Here is a 20,960-nt window from a genome sequence, read left to right on the forward strand (position 1 = left end):
CAGGCCCTGGAAAGGGGAAGTGTTGGAAAAATATGATTGAGTTGCAGGATACTGATACGGACAGTGATACAGATGATGATATAGTGTGAGGATGACTAACAGGTGGAAGGGACAGTTAAAAAAATATTAGACCAGTCGTTTGCTTAAGAAAGACCAAATTGAAAAAGAAAACATTACATGTGCAAAAAAAAATTAGATTGGACGCACAAGAAAAAAAATATTGAGTGAAATAAAAAGTTGTATAGATATAAGCAAAAAAATTAAATTTTAATTTAGAATATGTATATCTAATTACAGACCATAAATTTTAAGTTAGCATAGAATAGTACAGTGATTATGTATTAATTTTTGTAAATAAATCTAATCATTTTAAATCTATATTGTTTCATTTCAAATTTTTGTGAGTGCACCATCTTGCGCAACTCAACCGATATCTTTTATTATTGTTGACAAAAATACTTAACAACGTGATGTTACAACTAGTGCATTTGTAGATTATTCATTTTTATCTCAAATAATTTTGTTTCTAAAACCGGATTTAAAATTACTTGTATCTTTGCAATTCTCCTTCCAAACAACATTCTATTTCTTGCATAAATTTCCTAGTCATATTAGCAACATTCTTCTTCTTTATCGTTTAAATAGAATAGAGTAATAACCTTGCTAAATCGCACTTCTTTCTTCATTTTATTCTCAATTGATTAATTAATTGGTTTATTGTGGTCTCAACTGTGTACTCATACAATTGTTCTTTCCAAAATGAAAATTGTTCGCTATCAACTGAACGATTTATTATACATTATTTGAAGGTTTAGGCTTTAAGATTATATTGCAAGACCAAATTTCAACAATTGTTCTATTTTCAAGAAAAATTTTGTTGCAATACAGATGAATAAGGAATACGTGTTATACGACAAATCCCTTTATGTCGGTTTCACAATTTTAGATTTGAGTGAAAACTATTATTTACGATTATTTTTACACTTTCTTGAAACGGAAATTTGGAGACAAAGTTAATCCTCCAAACTCCAAACCAATTCATGGTGGGTCTTCGAAATCGGAAACTGAATCTGTGAGATTGTGCAATCGCTGGTCGAAGATTGACAACAAATACATTGAAATACAGCGCCCATCTATTGTAAAATCGTACAACGAAAACATGTGACGCGTTGACTTGCATATCGAACTACCGAATGAAGAGTCGTATAGTTTTCCCATTTATAATTTGGTTTTATGGCAGTGCAATTGTAATTATTAGGGGCTGGGGTTGTGGTTTTGGCGATAGTGAAGATATTGTAACCTGGTCAGACAACACACCTTCTTTTACAGTCCTAGGATTTATGACGGTAGTTGCCTATTGTCGGGGTATTTAACACCCTTACAACAGGGCTGGTAGTAAAACCAAATTATAAATGGGAAAACTATACTACTAAATGGACCAACCAAAATGGATCAACACTATTGTGCAACTAAAGATTTATCAAAATTAATATCGAGTCAAATTAAAAAACACCATGGAAAAAAACATTTATGTGATGGATGTTTACAATATTTTAGAAACGTGAATTTTATAATTGTGGGTATTTATATGTGCGAAATCCAAGTACTGCACCGATAGAGAATAAGATTGAAAAATTGATTCCGCCTAACATATTAGTTTTCAAAAACAAATCCTAGTTCCTTTCGTTATATGTGCAGACTTTGAATGTTTACTTAATCCTGGAAAGACTTGGCATTTAAAAACATAGCATGAGCCTTATTCCTGCGGATATTATTTGAATTGTTCCTTTGACAACAATACGAGTATTTCAAAATATTGTTTGTTTCGTGAGAAACAGTGCATCAGAGAGTTCTTAGATAGTTTAGAAAATGAAATCAAAATAATTTATAATACATATTTAAATAATATTAAACCAACAAGAAAGAGAATATGCCTTTTCAAGTACATGTTACATTTGCAAAAGACCTTTTACAAGCCAAGAGGTTAAAGTTAAAGATCATTGTCATTTAACCGGACAATCCAGAGGTCCAAGTTATTCTACTTGAGCCGGGACAAGATGAACTGTACCGCGTGATCGGATCCCACCATCGTCTTCGATGAGATATTTCTGAGGTGAATTATGACAAATATTTTGAAACAGTTTCTCGTATTATGTATCAGAAACGAGCAAATAAGATTCCCTTATTAATGTTTTGTTGCCATTTGAGTTTGCAACAACTCCCTGTTAACTTCATCCAGAAACTTTTTGCAAACATTGAACGCGACATAGTGTTACAAAATGTATGAAAGATTATTTTTTTTTTAAGTTTCATTCGGACTAGATTTCGTCCATTGACAATAAAGCTGGTGCGACATGGATCTCACGTTGAGGTAAGTCTCTTCCAATATGAATAACTTCCAAAGAATTTATTTTGTTTTATATTGATTTCATAATTCTTGAAACCATCAAATAAACAGAAAAAATGTAATTGAAGAAGAGAGGACTGGTTGCAAATTGCAATAGAAGAAGTCGATCGCACTTGCAGGGGCAGTTGGTGCACTACTACTGCAGTTATTGTGAATTGGTTTTCCAGCGCGAAAAGTGTTTACATTTTTAGAAGATTTAGAAACCAACTATTAGGCTTGATTTTGATAAGTTTTCATTATTTTGCATTTCATTTTTAAATATGTAATATGTTAAACGAATTTGAATTTTATGTTGAGTTTCAAAGAATTTAATTTTTATTTTATTCATGTTCTTACTAAAAATGTCTAACGAAGAAGCTTCGATATCCTCAAATCCTTTAATCACCAAATGGGTTGATGAATTAGGGGATACGTTTTGTTTTACCAATCCAGAAGACGCATTTTGCAAAACTTGTGGAATTAGTTTCATTTAAAAAAAATCGCAATTATCTCAACACAAAAACTAAAATGCACCAAGAAGCTTGAAATTTTGAAAGTGGCGACACGTTTTATTCAGATTTATGTGAGGCATTCACTGCTGCCAATATTCCCTTGCATTAATTGCAAAATCCTCTGCTGAAGGCTTTTTTAGCGAAATATACAGACCGGAATATACCTGATGATTCGACATTACATAAAAATTACATACCAGGCTGTCATAAAAAAAATGACTTCTATTCAAAATAAAGTAGCTGACAATTATACAGGGTGGAGAAGACATAGATGGTTGTGGTGAACAAGTGTCTACATTTTTTAAAATACATTCAAAATCTGCATATATAGCAAAAGGTACCTCAAGTTCACGTTTAAAAAAATCATATGTAAGAAAATTATTTTCGATAGTTGGCATGGTTGTAACAATTTTGTTGCATTCATTTCGGTGTTGATTCAAACGTTCCATTGTTGTAAAATGTATCAAACAATAATTACATATACATATATATTTGTCTATGATTTTCAGTTATTTGACTTTTTAATAGTCTTGAAATACTCTTAATCCAAACATAATGACTCTTTTCTTCTTCTTGCAAAAACAAAAAATTAATGTGCAATTGTTTCTCTAATTTTGTACAATAAAACGGAATACATTAACACTTATATCATCGTTTAAGTTTTCAAAAATTTTAACATCTTCAACTTGTAATGGAAACTTTAACTCACCAAAATTAATGTGCTTATTATTCCTTAAAGTAATTTCTCTAACATTAATATCTGCTATTGCATAAATTGACACTCGATCCGAATGTTTTTGAACCGGATACAAAGCAGATATTATTGCCCATTTGAAACAATATGAATCTAAGTGGTTTATACTGATTGATATTAATTTCTAAATGATGAATTATAATTAAAGTCCACTTGCTACCCCTTTCTTGAAATTCATCCATTTTTTTTCAAAATTTGAGTTTTCATTAATTGAAAAGCTGTTTGTATTTCTGATTCATTTAAAATCACATTCATTTTAGTTTGAAACAACTTAATTGAAAATTCATCATCCTCAGTTTCGGACGTTTTCACATATTCCGCAAATAATTCTAAATTAAATTTATAAGCTGCATGTTCCACTAATTGATGATACAATTCTGGTATAACTTTTTTTTCAGCTAACACTAAGAACTCAAGAGAATTTATATTTCATGTGAATTGTAAGCTTATGTCTATTTAATTCACTTGTTCGAGCAAAACACTTCCCACAAATGTCACAGAGAACAATTGTTTTTTATATTAAATTAAATTAATTCGTTTCGTTTTAGTATTTCACTTCTTAGTTTTCAGAAATACTGACGAACTGTTGAAATGTTGAAGAGAATTCGTCAATTTATATAAATTTTGTGTTCCAGATTTCTTTGTAGGGCAGTAATAGAAGATCGAGAGGTCATCATAAGAAAGAAAAAAAAGAGATACTGTACTCAGTCAAAATATTTCCTACACGCAATCTAATAAGGATAACACGTGATGTTATGTATCATTTTTTTTAAATTTAGTGTTCCGGATTTCTTTGTGGTATAGTAATAGAAGATAGAGAGGTCGTCATAACATTTTCATAATAATAAAAAAAAGTCAATAAACTCAATAAAAATAGGTCGGTGAGATAAAGCCATCGACCCGAAATTCTCTTCAATACGAAAGAATAAAGGACCACGCGGTTGTGCCAGGTTTCCCAGATTTTTATCGACGAAAACAAATAAATCAATTTTAATAAAAAAAGACTACTCAATAAAAAAATAGGTCGGTGAGATTAATAATTATATTTATATTTTCAAAGAAAAAAAACAAGCCATCAACCCGAAATTATCTTCAATACGAAAGAATAAAGGATCACGCGGTTGTGTCATATTTCCGAGATTTTTATCTACGAAAACAAATAAATCAATTTTAGGAATATCCAAAAAAGGAGGAAGTATATTTTTAAAATCATCAATTTTGTTCTCAGGAACGTAGTATCTCTCAACACACGAAGACTGTTATATCAGTAATAGTGCAATAATTTAGTAGTTTTGTGTTTTGTGACAGAAAAAGATGAATTCCAATAAAGAAACAAATAAAAAAACAAAAACATCTGCAAACATAAAAAAATCTAAATCAAAATGAAACAACCTTGAGCAATTCAATTTGTTAGGAGCTTTCATTTGGTTAAATCTCACTACAATGGAGAAGAATAGAAGATACTCGTTAACTAACTTACAGAGACATACAACAAAATACGGAGTACAACTGATGGCAGAGTTGGAGAACCGTAAGAAATTGTATCTTCCAGAAAGATATAACAGTTTTAGTGATCGACAGTTGGTGGAAATGGGAGGAGGAAAGTATGACTTAATCAATAGAAAACCGGAAGGAAAAACATTTACAATGGAATTAGTTCCAAAAATTATTTGCAACGAGAAGTCGAAAAACACCTCTAACGAGAAGTTACAAGCAACAACTTCTTCTCCTGCTTCTCCTGACTTATTGACAACAGAAGCATCACCACCATCAACACAGTTAGAAAATAATTCGTCGACGGTATTATCATTATCATCATTATTAGAATCATCACAAAATACTACGCAAAAACCGGAAGAAGACGACGATGATGAGGAGTATGGAATGAATATTAGTGACGACGACGAAAATTTTGATCCACAAAAACCATATCTAGGATTATAAGAAAAACCAACTAAATTTTCAACATCAATGTATACAATCCCCTTAATTTTCATCACAACTATGATACAAGAGGCAATGATATTTGTGTAAACCTCCTGAAATTAATAAAATCGAGGCATGGCTCTAACTATTATTGCATCAAAGTCTTTAATACCTTAGCCCCTTTTCTGAAAAAAGAGCCATCCTTACAATTATTAGGTAAAATAAAAAAATATCTCATTTTTAAATCGTTCTACTCGATTGGAGAATTCCTAAATAATGACCTTAATGATCTTGAAACAGTCTGCATTGAAAATTAGTTTTGTTCCTTACATTCTTTTTCTCTTTTTTGGATAAGTACATGTAATAATTTTATTTTCTTAATGTCTATGTTCGACGTGTGTAAACATGTTTCAAATGTATTGCACAAATATATAGGTATTATTATTATTATTATGACAGAAGATTGATACTACTTAACTGCCGTTGTAACTATTTTACTGTTATTATTTGTTTAACACAACAAACTATTCTTGAAAAATGTTCACCTACACAATTAATTGAGGAACGATGTTTGTGGGTGAGATAAAAATGCATGACTAATATTTCGAAAGAGTTAAGGAACACAACTGGCTTTAATCAAATAATTTAATAGAGTATCCACAGATTTCATTTCGCGTATCACGTATCATACACGAGCAAATAAGTTTCCCTTATTAATGGTCGATATTTGAACTTTGAACTAGCAATAACTCTCTGTGAACTTCATCCAGAAAAAACTGAACGTGAGATAGTGTTACAAAATGTATGAAAGAAGATTGATGCTACTTAACTGCTGTTGTAACTACATCTTGTTTTTGATCAGTTATAAATAGTAATTTCATCAATCAAAATGTCGATAGGAAGATTTTTTTTTAAGTTTCATTCGGACTAGATTTCGTCCATTCACAATAAAGTGGGTGCGACATGGATCTCACGTTGAGGTAAATCTCTTCCAATATGAATTACTCCCGAAGAATTTATTTTGTTTTATATTGATTTCATAATTCTTGAAATCATCAAATAAGCAGAAAAAATGTAATTGAAGAAGAGGGGACTGGTTGCAAATTGCAATAGAAGAAGAAGCCCCAAAGGTTAGACAGTTTATTTTACTGTTATTATTTGTTTAACATAACAAACTGTTCTTGAAAAATTTTCACCTACACAATTGAGAAACGATGTTTGTGGGTGAAATAAAAATGCATGACTAATATTTCGAAAGAGTTAAGGAACACAACTGGCTTTAATCAAATAATTTAATAGAGTATCAACAGATTTCATTTCTCGTATCACGACTGGTTGCAAACTGCAACAAACATTCATATGAATAAATCGAAACAGTCACAAATGGTGGCACAGGATCTTTTAACCCATTAGAGCCACTAGAAGACGCTGCGCGATTTGCAGCTCAAAGAATTGTGTGAACCACCCTCATTTTTTCAAAAATTATACAAGTTTTTCAAACAGATTTTGTTATTTTTTACTGCATTCATTTGTACTGTGGAAACTTTTGATCGGAAATTTTGGTGCGAGATGCTAAAATTATTACACCTGTCTCATCTGAGACTCACCATAAAATTAATTTCCACTCAAAAGCGAATAAGGATGCGTTGAAGTACCTCCCAGAGCAAATAAATTAACTTAAACGTACAACATACCTTACCATAGGTTCTTGTACACTCTCAGATGAATGTCTGTACTGTGATTTGTAAATATGTAAAACTTGTACAATCTCCAGAACATGTAATTTATCTACCAATCAGTTTAACAATTACAATTAGAAACATAACCCTTAAAATAAGAGATCAAGATGGTGAGTTGATCAATTTTAGAAACGAAACCGTAAATGTTGGTTGACATTTGAAGACGGATAATCAATAATGAGTATTATTTTTAATAAATTATCAGTGAAGTGCAAACCGCATAAAAAGGAATACACAGTTTGAAGAAAAGTTAGTAGGAAAAGAAATTTGCAACGAGTATTAAGCAAGAAAAACAAACGGTTTTTAAAATCACTTGGGGTAACGTTGTTTGAAAATGTTGAACGTCAATGAAGGAGTTGTCATAGATGAATCGATTGCTGGATGTAAGGTACAAACTCATGAATCTTATACATCTAGGTTTAATAATAATGAACACATTGAACACATCATTTCTTCTTGCACCGTTTTGGCTCAAAGCGAATATAAAAAACGTCATGATATATTCGCAAAAATTATACACATGAATTTAGCAGTTAAATTCAATTTATTAAAGGATACACAACCACATTACATTTATAAACCAGAAAGTTGTTTAGAAAATGACAATTACAAATTATATTTTGATAGCACAGTTTTAACTGACATTCACATTCAGCATAACAGACCAGACATTATTATTTTAAATAAACAACAAAAGCAAGCATATCTTTTAGATATAGCTGTTCCAAATTCACACAATATAACACAAACATATAATACAAAAATTAATAAATATTTAGAACTAACTATCCGTTGCTATGAGAAATCTTTGGTGTTTAGAAAAAATTTCGATTTTACCATTTATAATTTCAGCAACAGGAATAGTACCGCAATCTCTTTTTAAAAATTTTAAAATTTTGGACTTAGAGAACACATTGGTGGTTGAAATTCAAAAAGGTATATTATTATACTCATGTCACATCGTGAGGAAATTCCTTAACATTGACACAGAACATAAAACACAAAAAAGTCAAAATGTGGAGGCGAGACACCGGTAATTATGTTGATAAGCACTGCACTATTACTTGATAGTATTATCCGTAATAGTGTATGTACTCCGGCAAAATTGCCGTGCCGCCGGGTGGAGGTGGGATAAGAAAAAAAGAAATAAGAATTAATTTACCTAAAGATTTGGCACATTACCTAGTGAAAGTTATATTTATTGTGAAGGTCTACTCGTAAAAGATGAGCCTGCTCAACCCCCCGCAACAACCATTTAATTTGTGAATAATGGAATATTAGATTAATTTAGTGACATTCGTTTAGAAGTTAACGGACGCACAATAGATACAAATATAAAACCAGGATTAACAAGTACTATGAAGGGGATAGTATCATTTAATGCGAGTGAAAGTTTAAAATATCAAAACGCCGGATGGTTTGCTACGAGTGATAGTAAGATTGCCGAAAATGGAAAATTTAGTGCTTGTATTCATTTAAAGATGATATTTGGATTTGCTGAAGATTATAAAAATGATGGTTCAAACCGCTCAAGAACTAGTATTGATTCGAAGCAATAGTGATGTTGATGCAGCAACTACCACAACAACCCCAACAAATTCAGGGGCAAGGGTTGCAACCTCCTCATCATCTCCAAGAACAACAACAACAGCAGCAGCAGCAAGAAGAAGAATTTCAGCTGGTACTACAACAACTGCAGCAGTTGCAACCCCTACAACCCTAAGAAGAGGAATCTTGGAATAATTTAAACTATAGCACATACATACCATCCTGCAAATGTAGATTTATCAATAAATTATTATAATTATATATTTTAATTTTTTTTAATTAACCCGACAATGCATAGGTGAATTTATTTCCGACGAATACACGTGGCTGGTTAATTTGATGGTAGTGTTCAAACACAGTTAAAAGTAAAAAACAATTTTTACTTCATGTGTTTTAATCATGTTCATTAATGAACACTAACACATTTTAGAATACATTTTAACATAGTAATCATAAAAAAAAAATGTAAACAAACTAGGTAAGTATGCTGAAATTATGAAATTATAAAAAAATATAAAAGCGCTAGAGAGTTAGAAAATAATATACCGTGATATATTTCAAATTTCAGAAATGTAATTTCAGATCAGTAACCAAGAGTTTTCGACTGATTTTCTCAAGATCCACAAAAAAGTTACAAGTTTAAAAAAAAAATCACAAAAAATTTAAATACATATCTCAGAAATGCTTGATGTAAGAAAATGTTTAAAGTATGGTGAAAAATGTAAAACAAAACTTTACTTAACCTGACCCGACCTAACCTGACCTGGCCTTGACCTTTGACCTGGTCTTGACCTTTAAGCTTTGACCTAGCCTTGACCTTGACGTGCGTTTGCTGATTTCTGTGGGTGCAGTGGTGACCAGGAGTGTAATAGCTGTGCTCGTCCTGGTACATCTCGCATCCGTAGTCCGCCTCCAAATGTAAGTACGAATGATTCTCCACATTTAAGAAGTCTTTTGCGTACCAAAAGACTTTCCAAAATTATTGTCCATTCTAACAAACTCATTAAGAAACCGCGAATTGAAACAATCGTTATTGAAGACACTCAACCGGAAATTATTGAAATTCCGGATACACAACCGCCTACCATTATAATTCCCGATTCACAGCCCTCTACCATTATAATTCCCGATACGCAGCCCCCTACCATTGTGATTCCTGATACACAGCCCCAAATTATTGAAATTCTGGATACACAGCCGATAAAAACTATCGAAATTCCGGATACACAACAAATTTTAGATTCGGTGTTAGAAAACGATTTTGGAATGGATAATGAATTTGGGGATACATCCCTAAAAGCTTTACTCGATTTTTTCGATAATAAAAGTTGAGAAAGTGAGAATGTTGATGTAGTTGTGAATAATCATTACGTTTGGTGGAGGTTGGTGAGGATTTGGAAGATATCATCGATATAAGTTCAAATTCACCAGCATCAATCATCGATAACATATTATAGATTCAATCTGTCACTGACGGGTGGTGATGGTGAACTGCATCACCCTTTGATACAAGCCGTCGAGATGGATGATATCAATGTGGATGTCGATGATGGTGCTTCGGAAGCACAAAGTATAGCTTCTGATAGATTAGGAGATGATATTGATAATAAAGCTCTTTTAGAGCTTTTTGATGTTATTGACGAAGAGGAGCATCTTAGTCGAGCAGTTGACGCTGCTGAAGAACTTGTTCTTGAAGAGCATGTTCTTGAAGAACAACTTAATTGAGCATTTGACGCTGCTCTGATTCAAAATGTGAGAAATATATCTTATCAGTAGCTCTACGCGATTAGTGAGGATGAATGAGCAGTGAGAAAGACAGAGAGAGAAAGTTTAAATAAAAAAAGCACACCCGCGATGGCAAGCGTGACTGTTCCTCCACGTGGTCTTGCTGGATATCTATTGTTTATCAATTATTTTTTATTTATTTTTTTTAATTTGATAAATAATAGTAACTAAAGACAGTCTAAATGTAAACCGCGCAACTAAATATGTATATTTTTTTCTTTTGTTTATAATATTTAGCAAACCGTTCAATGTGGAAATTGTTTGATACATCTCACTATCAAGCTAGCATTTCCGAGACATGAAAAGGAGAGTTGTTCGAGAAGAAAACGTATACGTTCGACGACCACATATATTACATGTGCAACATGTGATATTCAAATTCCCGCGACAACACTACATTCCCACCGAAAATCTGCACAACATAAAAACAAATCTTTGAAAAAACTCGAAGAAGATGGTGTTCATCAAATCGCAACAGCATTCGAATCAAATGTTACAAGTTACAGGATAACCGATGAAAGAACTTGTGTTGATTTGAATGAATTTATCGAAGAAATCAGGGAGAAAATGCTAAATCTGATTCAGGAAAACGTTGAGAAACATACAACTGTAAAATTAAACCTGGAGCTGTTCGGACTGTACACATTGGAATCGTCAAGTGAATGTACCGAAATTAGAAAATATTATATGTATGATGAAGAATTTGATTTAATTAGACAAAAAGGTGTATTTCCCTATTCATTTATAGATGACTGGTCAAAATTAGATCTTACACATCTTCCAGATAAAGATAATTTTTTTGATAAATTAAAAGAAGAACATATTTCAGATGTAGATTATGAGCGAGCTCAAAAAGTATGGGATGTATTCGATTGGCATCTGGCAAAAAATATAAATAATCTTTAATTAATTTCGGTTCTTTATCACAAGTCATATCTTTTAAATTGACTAACCAAACATACTTCTTATAAAAAATATACATATGATGATTTGCAATTAAAAATGTGTCAATTTCTTTATTAAAATCACATAAATTCACCATAGGCTCGTGAGTTATTTTCAGATACATTTTGAGATGGATCAATTTGAGCTAAACCAGTTGGATAACAGAAAGTTGTTAAAAAGGAGTGCCATTCCAACCATTAGAATATCAAAGTCTCTGCAAAGTCAAAAAATGAAACGAACATCATTAGGTAATATTAAAGTCCTGATTTAAATGTGACCTTTCTCTTGTTATACTAGTTACAACTATGAACTATTATTGTAAACTTGCAGATGTGACAACATCCTCAAGTGTTAGAACCCATGAACAGTTGGAAACAAGTTCCACATCACATGCTGGTGAGTTCAGTATGAAACAAACTAACAAAAATGTATAGCCTGAGATACCCTGTATATTAGTATAAAATATGCATCACATGTGCAGCAAATTCATTAATGCAGTTTATCTGGAAAAAATCATAATAAAACATGTTATTTTAGATTTGTCAATCAATATTGAGCAAGAGGAGGATGGCCTGTTGAAAAACCTGCAGAATGAATTAAGAGCTGCTAAAGCACAAATTGCAACTTTAAAAAAACAAATCGTCAATCTTGAAGAAAAGTTCAAAGTAATGTTCGCAGAGGATCAAATACATGTTTTAAAATATGGTAATCATCGAGGAAAAGAATGGTCAGATGAAACTATACAAAAATCACTTAAGCTGTATATGGCATGTGGAACTAAAGGTTATGAAGAGCTTTGCAGACAAAACTTTCCCTTACCAGCTATCAGAACATTGCAACATAGGATTTCAAGTCTTAAATTTGAGCCAGGTGTGTTAGAAGATATTTTTGAACTGCTCAAGTTGAAGGTGAATGGTTGTTGTTATTTAATTTAACAAATTTTTTGCATTATTTTAATGTTAGGCTGAAAATTCTTACTTATTTTACAAAACATTTTTTCTATTTTAGGTGGCGACATTTGACGCGCATGAACGACATGCTGCTTTACTGTTAGATGAAATGGCTATACAGCCAGTTCTTCAGTTTGACAATTTAACAAAGTCTGTAGTAGGAAGGCCAACAATGTTATTGTCTGGGAATCAGGATAGTTCTAAGGAATTGGCATCACATGCATTAGTTTTCATGCTCGCTGGATTGAGTACCAGATGGAAACAGACAGTTGGCTATGAACTGACTGCGAAGTCATACAGCGCTGATGAAGTACTGAAAAAATTATTTGATTATATTAAACGAGCAGATAGTGTAGGTGTGACAGTGAAAAGTATAATATCTGACATGGGTCCCTTAAATAGAGCTTTCTGGAGATTACTAAACATTTCAGCAAATAGACATGGGAAAATAGTAAATTTTTGTCCACATCCTGTAAACAACCAAGAAAGATTATACATAATGCCAGATCCTGTACATATTTTTAAAAATATTGCTACATCATTAATTAAGCATCGAGTTTTTGAAATTAATTCTGAAATTCAGGAAAAATATCATCTTGCCAGTGAATATGTTGACATTGGAGCAATAAAACAATTATATGATTTGGACTCTGGAACTGATATAAAGGTTGCCCCACGACTCAAGGAAAACATGTTTCATCCCAGCCATTTTGATAAAATGAATGTTGGTACCGCACATGCTCTACTACATCATGACACAGGTGCTGGCATTGAGTATTTTATTGCAAAAGGCAAAATCAGTGAAACTCATGCAACCACTGCTTGGTTTTGTAAGATAGCGTTTAAGTGGTTTAAAATAATCACCTCTAGAAACACAAATCTTGCCTGGTCACACATAAATGAGGACATGCATGCAAATACATTAACTTTCATGAATGACTTCATGACGATTGTTTATGGCACTAAAATTGGATCAAAGTCTGACTGGAAACCTGTTCAAAGTGGAATAATACTTGCCACACAAACTGCGCTGGATGTCCAAGAAGAGTACTTAAATAAACATGGGTACAAATATCTAATGGGAGGCCGTCTCACACAAGATGCACTCGAGAATTTGTTTTCAGTCATTCGAAGCCGAACACCAATACCAGGACCTCATGACTTTAAGGTATCATTGCGATTGGTCACTCTCTCTCAATATGAGTGTCAGATCATACACGGTAACTATGATACTGATATGAGAACACATTTAATTAGTTACTGTAAAAGTAAAGCAAAAGATACGAGTACTGAAGAGAAATGCAATGAATATGTTTCACCAGATATTGAAATGGACACTCCTGCTGACGAGTCTGACAAAGTAAAGCAAGCCTTGTATTATTTGTTGGGGAGTTTAATACACTCTCTGAAAATAAGCTGTGCAAAATGTATTTCAGCCCTAACATCTTCATCAGATGAAACGATCGAGCCCTCACTGTTAACACATTTCAAGGAGTTCAAAGAAAGCAAATTGGTTTATCCAAAAATGAAAGTGTTTACATATTTCTTGATCGCAGAAAACTATTTGAGTAAAATCCGATTGGATTTGATAAAAAATCATCTGAGTTTTGAGCAAGCCGCTGAAACATTCATGCAAAACCGTAGTTTGGATTTACCAATCTGTCATGAAACTAATTTACATGCCCTTGTACGAGCTTTCTTTAGAAGCAGATATTTCTTTGCCTTAAAGGAAATTAATAAAGATGAACAGAAGATCAATAGTATAAACAAGAGTTCAAGAAGCGTGGCAATGCGTGACTTAGTTAAAAATGTTAAATAGTGTCATGTCTGTTTGTAGATATAGTTTGTCATTGTTATTTTAATAATAAGCAATAACTATTAATAAAAAGGTCGGATAAACTTTTTAGTATGTACATACGTAGTAAGTATAGCGTGATTTTAGATGTATTCAAATTTGCCGCCTCATCTGGCGCCAAAATGGTGGCAATTGCGGTACTTTATATATCTAGGGACTTTACTAGGGACTTTGGTTATCCACGCAGACGACGGCCCTAACCATTTCTTGACATATTGTCTGTCTTGATCAATGAGTCTTATTCCTAACCATTCAAATAAGCTTCGATAATACTTTAGGTGATTATTCGGATATTTACCTCAAATCAGATGATGTATTTTACTGTTGGCTGACATTTTTGAAATTTTCCGCAATACTTGTTTTAAACATTACGGTTTAGATAGTGCTCAGTATATTACGGCTCCTTCATTCAGCTGTTCAGTCCAGTAGTCAGTGAACTCATCAAAACTGGTTTTCGTAAAGAATGCATACATGCATGCATGCATTTCACCAATTATTTTTATTATTCCCCCTGTCCGTTCTCAAACTCGAAGATAGGCAATTAACATTGAATTGAACGTTTTTGCTGATTCCTGCTCGCCAATTGAACTTACAGGTAAGGTAATGGTATCAATAGAAAGATAAAATTATTGCGCTTGAAATGATACCAGTAATAAGATTTAAGGTGCTATTTTTATTTTAATATGCTAATTTAAAACTTGGCGATTTTTAAATATGACATGCCATGATTTTCAAATTTGACAGCATTTGTCAAAAAATTTGAAATTTGTTGGTTTAAGTCAAGCGAAAAATGAATTGTTACTCCAATGAAGAACGAATTTTTATGGTAAAAACCTTTTACAGTGGCGTTAGTTTGCGGAGAGTTAGAGATTTGTTTGCCGTAAAGTTTCATACCAGACCTATACCTTCTGTTAGTACTTCACAAATTTGTACAAAAATTTGAAAGATGTGCAAATATTTCTTTAGAATCAGAAGCTAGGGGTGGTAAGTAATAATATTTTGCATTGGTAAGAGAAAATATTCAAAAACAATAATTATATCGCAGGAAATAGACAAATAGTTGACCGCACGGAAGAACGTGTTTTGGCGATGGTAAATTTGGACCCAACATCCAGTTTTAAGGCAAATTTCCCTTGAAGTAGGTTTATGCAAATCGCGGATACAGACTATCCTCAGAAAATATAAGTATCATCCCTACAAGGCACAGTGCGATCAAGAGATATTTGCTGTTGACGAAGAAAGTAGGAGTGCCTTCTGTTATGAAATGCAGGAGCGTGCTAACAATGATCGTCGCTTTCTGTCGGCAATTTGCTTTACAGACGAATGCACTTTTACGTTAAATAACGAACCAAATGTTCAAAACACGCGATATTGGGCTCAGGAAAACCCTAGAGTTAATATTAATTTCTACTCGAACTCAGTATCCTCAAAAAATTAATATCTGGGCTGGGATTTTTAATAATAATATTATTGGTCCATTTGAAATAGAGGAAATTTAAATTCAGCAACTTATTTAGATTTATTAGTAACTAAGGTAGGACCTGCATTGGAAGAAGTTGCAAGAGAAAATCAGGAAATCTGGTTCCAACAAGATGGCTGTCCCACGCATTTCAGCCTAGGAGTTAGAAATTTTTTAAATGATTCATTTTCAAATTGTTGGATTGGTACAGGTGGTGCTATAAACTGGCCAGCAAGATCTCCTGATTTAGCACCGTGCGACTTTTTCTTGTGGGGCCACCTTAAAAGCAAAATTTACAAAAGACGCCACCCAGATATTAATTCTTTGAGAGAAGCAATAACTGCCGAGTGCGCGTTAATTACTGAAAGGCAGTTGGCTAATGTAAGAAATGCTTTTTATAACAGATTGGGGTATTGCTTATTTCAAAACGGGGGGTTATTTGAATATTTATTGTAATTTTACCTTTTTCTTTAGTTTCTTTTCTTTTTTTTTATTAAGAATTTTATAATAAAAACTGCTTTTAAAATGTTAATTACTTTATTATTATTAATTCTTTAATGTGTGATGTATAAAAATAATAACATAATGCCTATAAACTGAATGCACAATGTTAATTGCCTATGTTCGACTTTGAGAATGGACACCCGGTATAACATATCGTATTCTTTATCAATTATTTTACTTTTTTAAATTCAAAATTAAAAATCATTGAATCAGGCGATTCAAAATCAAAGAAATTCCTTTTCGAGAGGATTTCCCTTGCCATTCAACGTGGAAACGCTGCAAGCATTCGGGGCACTTTTCCAGATTCCGCAATATTATCGGAAATTTTTGTATTTATAAAACAAAAATGTTTATGTAATTATGTTATTAATATAAGCTCTTACTGATTTTTTATAATTAAATTGTTTTATTATTTATTCACCATATGAATATTACAAAGTTATTTTAGTTTAAAAAATAATTACAATTTATGTAAACATAAATAATACTAAAATTAACAATTACACATTCTTAAATTTTGTTTCATAAATTTTTCGACGATGATCCATTTGTAATACCTTGGATAAAATACATTCCACATTTTCAAAGCTGACATGCAAAAGTGGCTAATGGAGAGAGGAATTTTCTTTGAACAGAAATGTACCAAGGCAGAATTGTATATTATAATTAAAGTTCACAAGCCTGTACACAAAATCTATAAAATAGATCAAATATTGGCGGAGTCTAACATACCAGTTCCAAGGCTGCCACCACACCATCCGGAGCTAAACCCCATCGAGAAAATATGGGCGCTTGTGAAAAATCATGTGGCAGCATACAACACAACGTTCAAGTTGGATGATGTCAGGAAATTGGCAGAAGCGAAACTTGAAGCAGTGACTGTACAACAATGGCAGAATATTTGTTCTCATGTGGAGAAAATTGAAGTGGAGTACATGAAAAGAGAATATATAGTCGATGAGGTTGAAGACCTAATAATTTCCATTAATGGCGAAGAAAGTGATGAGTCTGATTTCTTTATGTCATCAGATGAAGAACAGGTTGAAGAAAAAGAAGTTCAAGGGGGTAGCTCTAGTTCAAATCTAGCTGATTTGGGTTGTGAGTTGTGGACTTAAGTAAATAAATAAAAACCTTTTAAGAAAGCGTTTAAAATTTTGTTTCCATTCACTTTACATTTTGCAGGCTTGTGAACTAATTTATGTTGATATTTATCTGACAAGTTTTTCTTTTGTTACAGTAAGTCCGTTACTTTGAAGAAGAGGGGACTCGTCGCAAATTGCGACAGAAGTAGAAGCCGCAAAGGTCAGACACTTTATTTTAAAGTTAATATTTGTTTACTCAAATAAATTTTCTTGAAAAATGTTCACCAATACAATTAATTGAGAAACAATGTTTGTGGTTAAATAAAGATGAATGACTAATATTTCGATAGAGTTAAGGAACACAGCTTCCTTTAAACAAATAATTTAATAGATTTATCAACAGATTTAATTTCACGTATCACGTATCAGATACGAGCGAATAAGGCTCCGTTGCTATTTGAACTGGCAATAGCTCTCTATTTACTTGTACCAGAAGTTTGCTTGCAAAAATTGAACCCGATTTAGTAGTGTTAAAAAATGTAGGAAAACAGATTATGGCTACTAGTAACTGCAGTTGTAAACACATACGAGTATATTTTCTTTTTGGTCAGTAATGAATAATTTGATCGACCAAAATGTCGATAGGAAAATGTTGGTTTTTTTTTCCATCAGGACTAGATTTCGTCCTTTGACGAGTGCGACATGGAGGGTCGGCGCGGAACGCTTGTGGACTTGATTTAAAGGGTAATTTAATTTTCAGTCATCTTTGTTTATTTTCATATATTTTTCCAATATGAATTTCTCCAGAGGAATTTATTTTATTAAATATTAATTTCACAATTCTTGAAACTATCAAATAAGCAGAAAAAATGTAAGCTCCAATATATTTTTCTTTTGTTACAGTAAGTCCGTTACTTTGAAGAAGAGGGGACTCGTCGCAAATTGCGAGAGAGTAGAAGCCCCAAAGGTCAGACACTTTATTTTAAAGTTAATATTTGTTTACTGAAACAAATTTTCTTGAAAAATGTTCACCAATACAGTTAATTGAGAAACAATGTTTGCCGGTGAAATAAAGATGAATGACTAATATTTCGAAAGAGTTAAGGAACACAGCTTCCTTTAAACAAATAATTTCGCGTATCACGTATCAGATGCGAGCGAATAAGGCTCCGTTGCTATTTGAACTGGCAATAGCTCTCTATTTACTTGTACCAGAAGTTTGCTTGCAAAAATTGAACGCGATTTAGTAGTGTTACAAAATGTGGGAAAACAGATTATGGCTACTTGTAACTGCAGTTGTAAACACATACGAGTATATTTTCTTTTTGGTCAGTAATGAATAATTTGATCGACCAAAATGTCGATAGGAAAATGTTGGGTTTTTTTTCCATCCGGACTAGGTTTCGTCCTTTGACGAGTGCGACATGGAGGGTCGGCGCGGAACGCTTGTGGACTGGATTTAAAGGGTAATTTAATTTTCAGTCATCTTTGTTTATTTTCATATTTTTTTCCAATATGAATTTCTCCCGAGGAATTCATTTTATTTAATATTAATTTCACAATTCTTGAAACTATCAAATAAGCAGAAAAAATGTAAGCTCCAATATATTTTTCTTTTGTTACAGTAAGTCCGTTACTTTGAAGAAGAGGGGACTCGTCCCAAATTGCGACAGAAGTAGAAGCCCCAAAGGTCAGGCACTTTATTTTAAAGTTAATATTTGTTTACTGAAACAAATTTTCTTGAAAAATGTTCACCAATACAGTTAATTGAGAAACAATGTTTGCCGGTGAAATAAAGATGAATGACTAATATTTCGAAAGAGTTAAGGAACACAGCTTCCTTTAAACAAATAATTTCGCGTATCACGTATCAGATGCGAGCGAATAAGGCTCCGTTGCTATTTGAACTGGCAATAGCTCTCTATTTACTTGTACCAGAAGTTTGCTTGCAAAAATTGAACGCGATGTAGTAGTTACAAAATGTAGGAAAACAGATTATGGCTACTTGTAACTGCAGTTGTAAACACACACGAGTATATTTTCTTTTTGGTCAGTAATGAATAATTCGATCGACCAAAATGTCGATAGGAAAATATTGGGTTTTTTTCCATCAGGACTAGGTTTCGTCCTTTGACGAATGCGACATGGAGGGTCGGCGCGGATCGCTTGTGGACTGGATTTAAAGGGTAATTTAATTTTCAGTCATCTTTGTTTATTTTAAAGTTTTTTTTTCAATATGAATTACTCCCGAAGAATTTATTTTATAATAATTTCATAATTCTTGAAACTCAAATAAGCAGTAAAAATGTAAGCTGCAATAATTTTTTTTTTGTTACAGTAAGTACGATACTTTGAAGAAGTGGGGACTCGTCGCAAATTGCGACAGAAATAGAATCCACAAAGGTCAGACAGTTTATTTTGGTGTTGTTATGTATTTTTGTTTTAAAAAAAGAACTTTTCTTAAAAAAATTTAAGAGAATAATTGAGAATAATTCTCTTTAAGGCAATAAATTCACTGGTTATTTTCTAATAGGCGGTTGTGGTGGTTCCGGTTATGAAATCCGCTTGTTTTAGTAATTTGCCGGTTTCGTTCTATAAAAATAGCTTAGCAATAATTAGTAAGTACATTTAATATTTTTATTCAGTATTTGAATTTATCTTCAAATCACTTTGGAAATACGAGTTTTGTAGATTTGTTGTTTTGTCGTTTTTGTAGTTTGAATGTTATTATTATTATAAATTGATGAAAAGCTTTCAAACGGACATCAAGGACAAGAGAAGCGAGTTACATAATTAACCGTTTTTCTGAAAAATGTTTATTTTAACGAGTCCTATTGGTAATTAAATTTATTACGCGGAGTTCCATAACACCTGGTATAACAGACGTCGTAAACAAGCAAATAAGTAGAATTCTACCGCGCAAAAAGCGAATTTTTATGCACAATCGGTGATGGTTCACCCAAAAAAGGGACAACTGGAGTCGCAGGCGCATGAGAAGAGAACATAGCCTGACGGATTCTCTGCAATTTTTTCCAAGCAAAAATGAGTGAAATTTTATACTCAAGCACCGCAGTCTACTAAAATTGCTCACAAAAGAGGTTACAGTATGTACAGTATGCTTAAAAAATAAACAATTAATACGTTTTGTTATAGGTGAAAGTCATTCGTCTTGCGACAAGATTTCGCAGTCGGGTTATATGAACAATATTATGGAAAAGAAACTCAGGGACTGCAAAATAATCATATCATTTGTATATGTAGACGGAACTCATGGAACAAAATATGAACTAACAACAGTACTTGTAAAAGATGATGAAAATATGTGGCATTTTCAGTTTCAAATAGATCAGATCAGACTATTCAAGAAGTTATTTTTAAGGCATTAAGGGAAAAATGACGGGAAGGCTCAATTAATAATGAGCGAAGACGACCCAAAATATTACAATGCATGGACTCAAGTAATAAAAACTGAATAAAAAAACTGAGAATCCTACTTTGCACTGGCAAAAGAAAAA

The 20,960-nt window shown here is 32.5% G+C and overlaps 2 long non-coding RNA genes across 2 annotated transcripts in view; one reads left to right on the forward strand and one right to left on the reverse strand.

Moving 5' to 3' along the window:
• Positions 1-20,960, reverse strand: part of LOC138126435 (uncharacterized) — a 134,696-nt gene that overhangs the window by 49,611 nt on the left and 64,125 nt on the right. The gene's annotated exons all lie outside the window — the stretch shown is intronic.
• Positions 11,711-14,427, forward strand: LOC138126437 (uncharacterized). The gene is made up of 4 exons (XR_011157814.1): positions 11,711-11,843; positions 11,926-11,991; positions 12,133-12,503; positions 12,604-14,427. It is a non-coding gene; the product is annotated as an uncharacterized lncRNA (long non-coding RNA).

The sequence above is a fragment of the Tenebrio molitor genome, chromosome 3 (genome assembly GCF_963966145.1).
Source record: "Tenebrio molitor chromosome 3, icTenMoli1.1, whole genome shotgun sequence".
In the NCBI taxonomy this organism is placed as follows: Eukaryota; Metazoa; Arthropoda; class Insecta; order Coleoptera; family Tenebrionidae; genus Tenebrio; species Tenebrio molitor.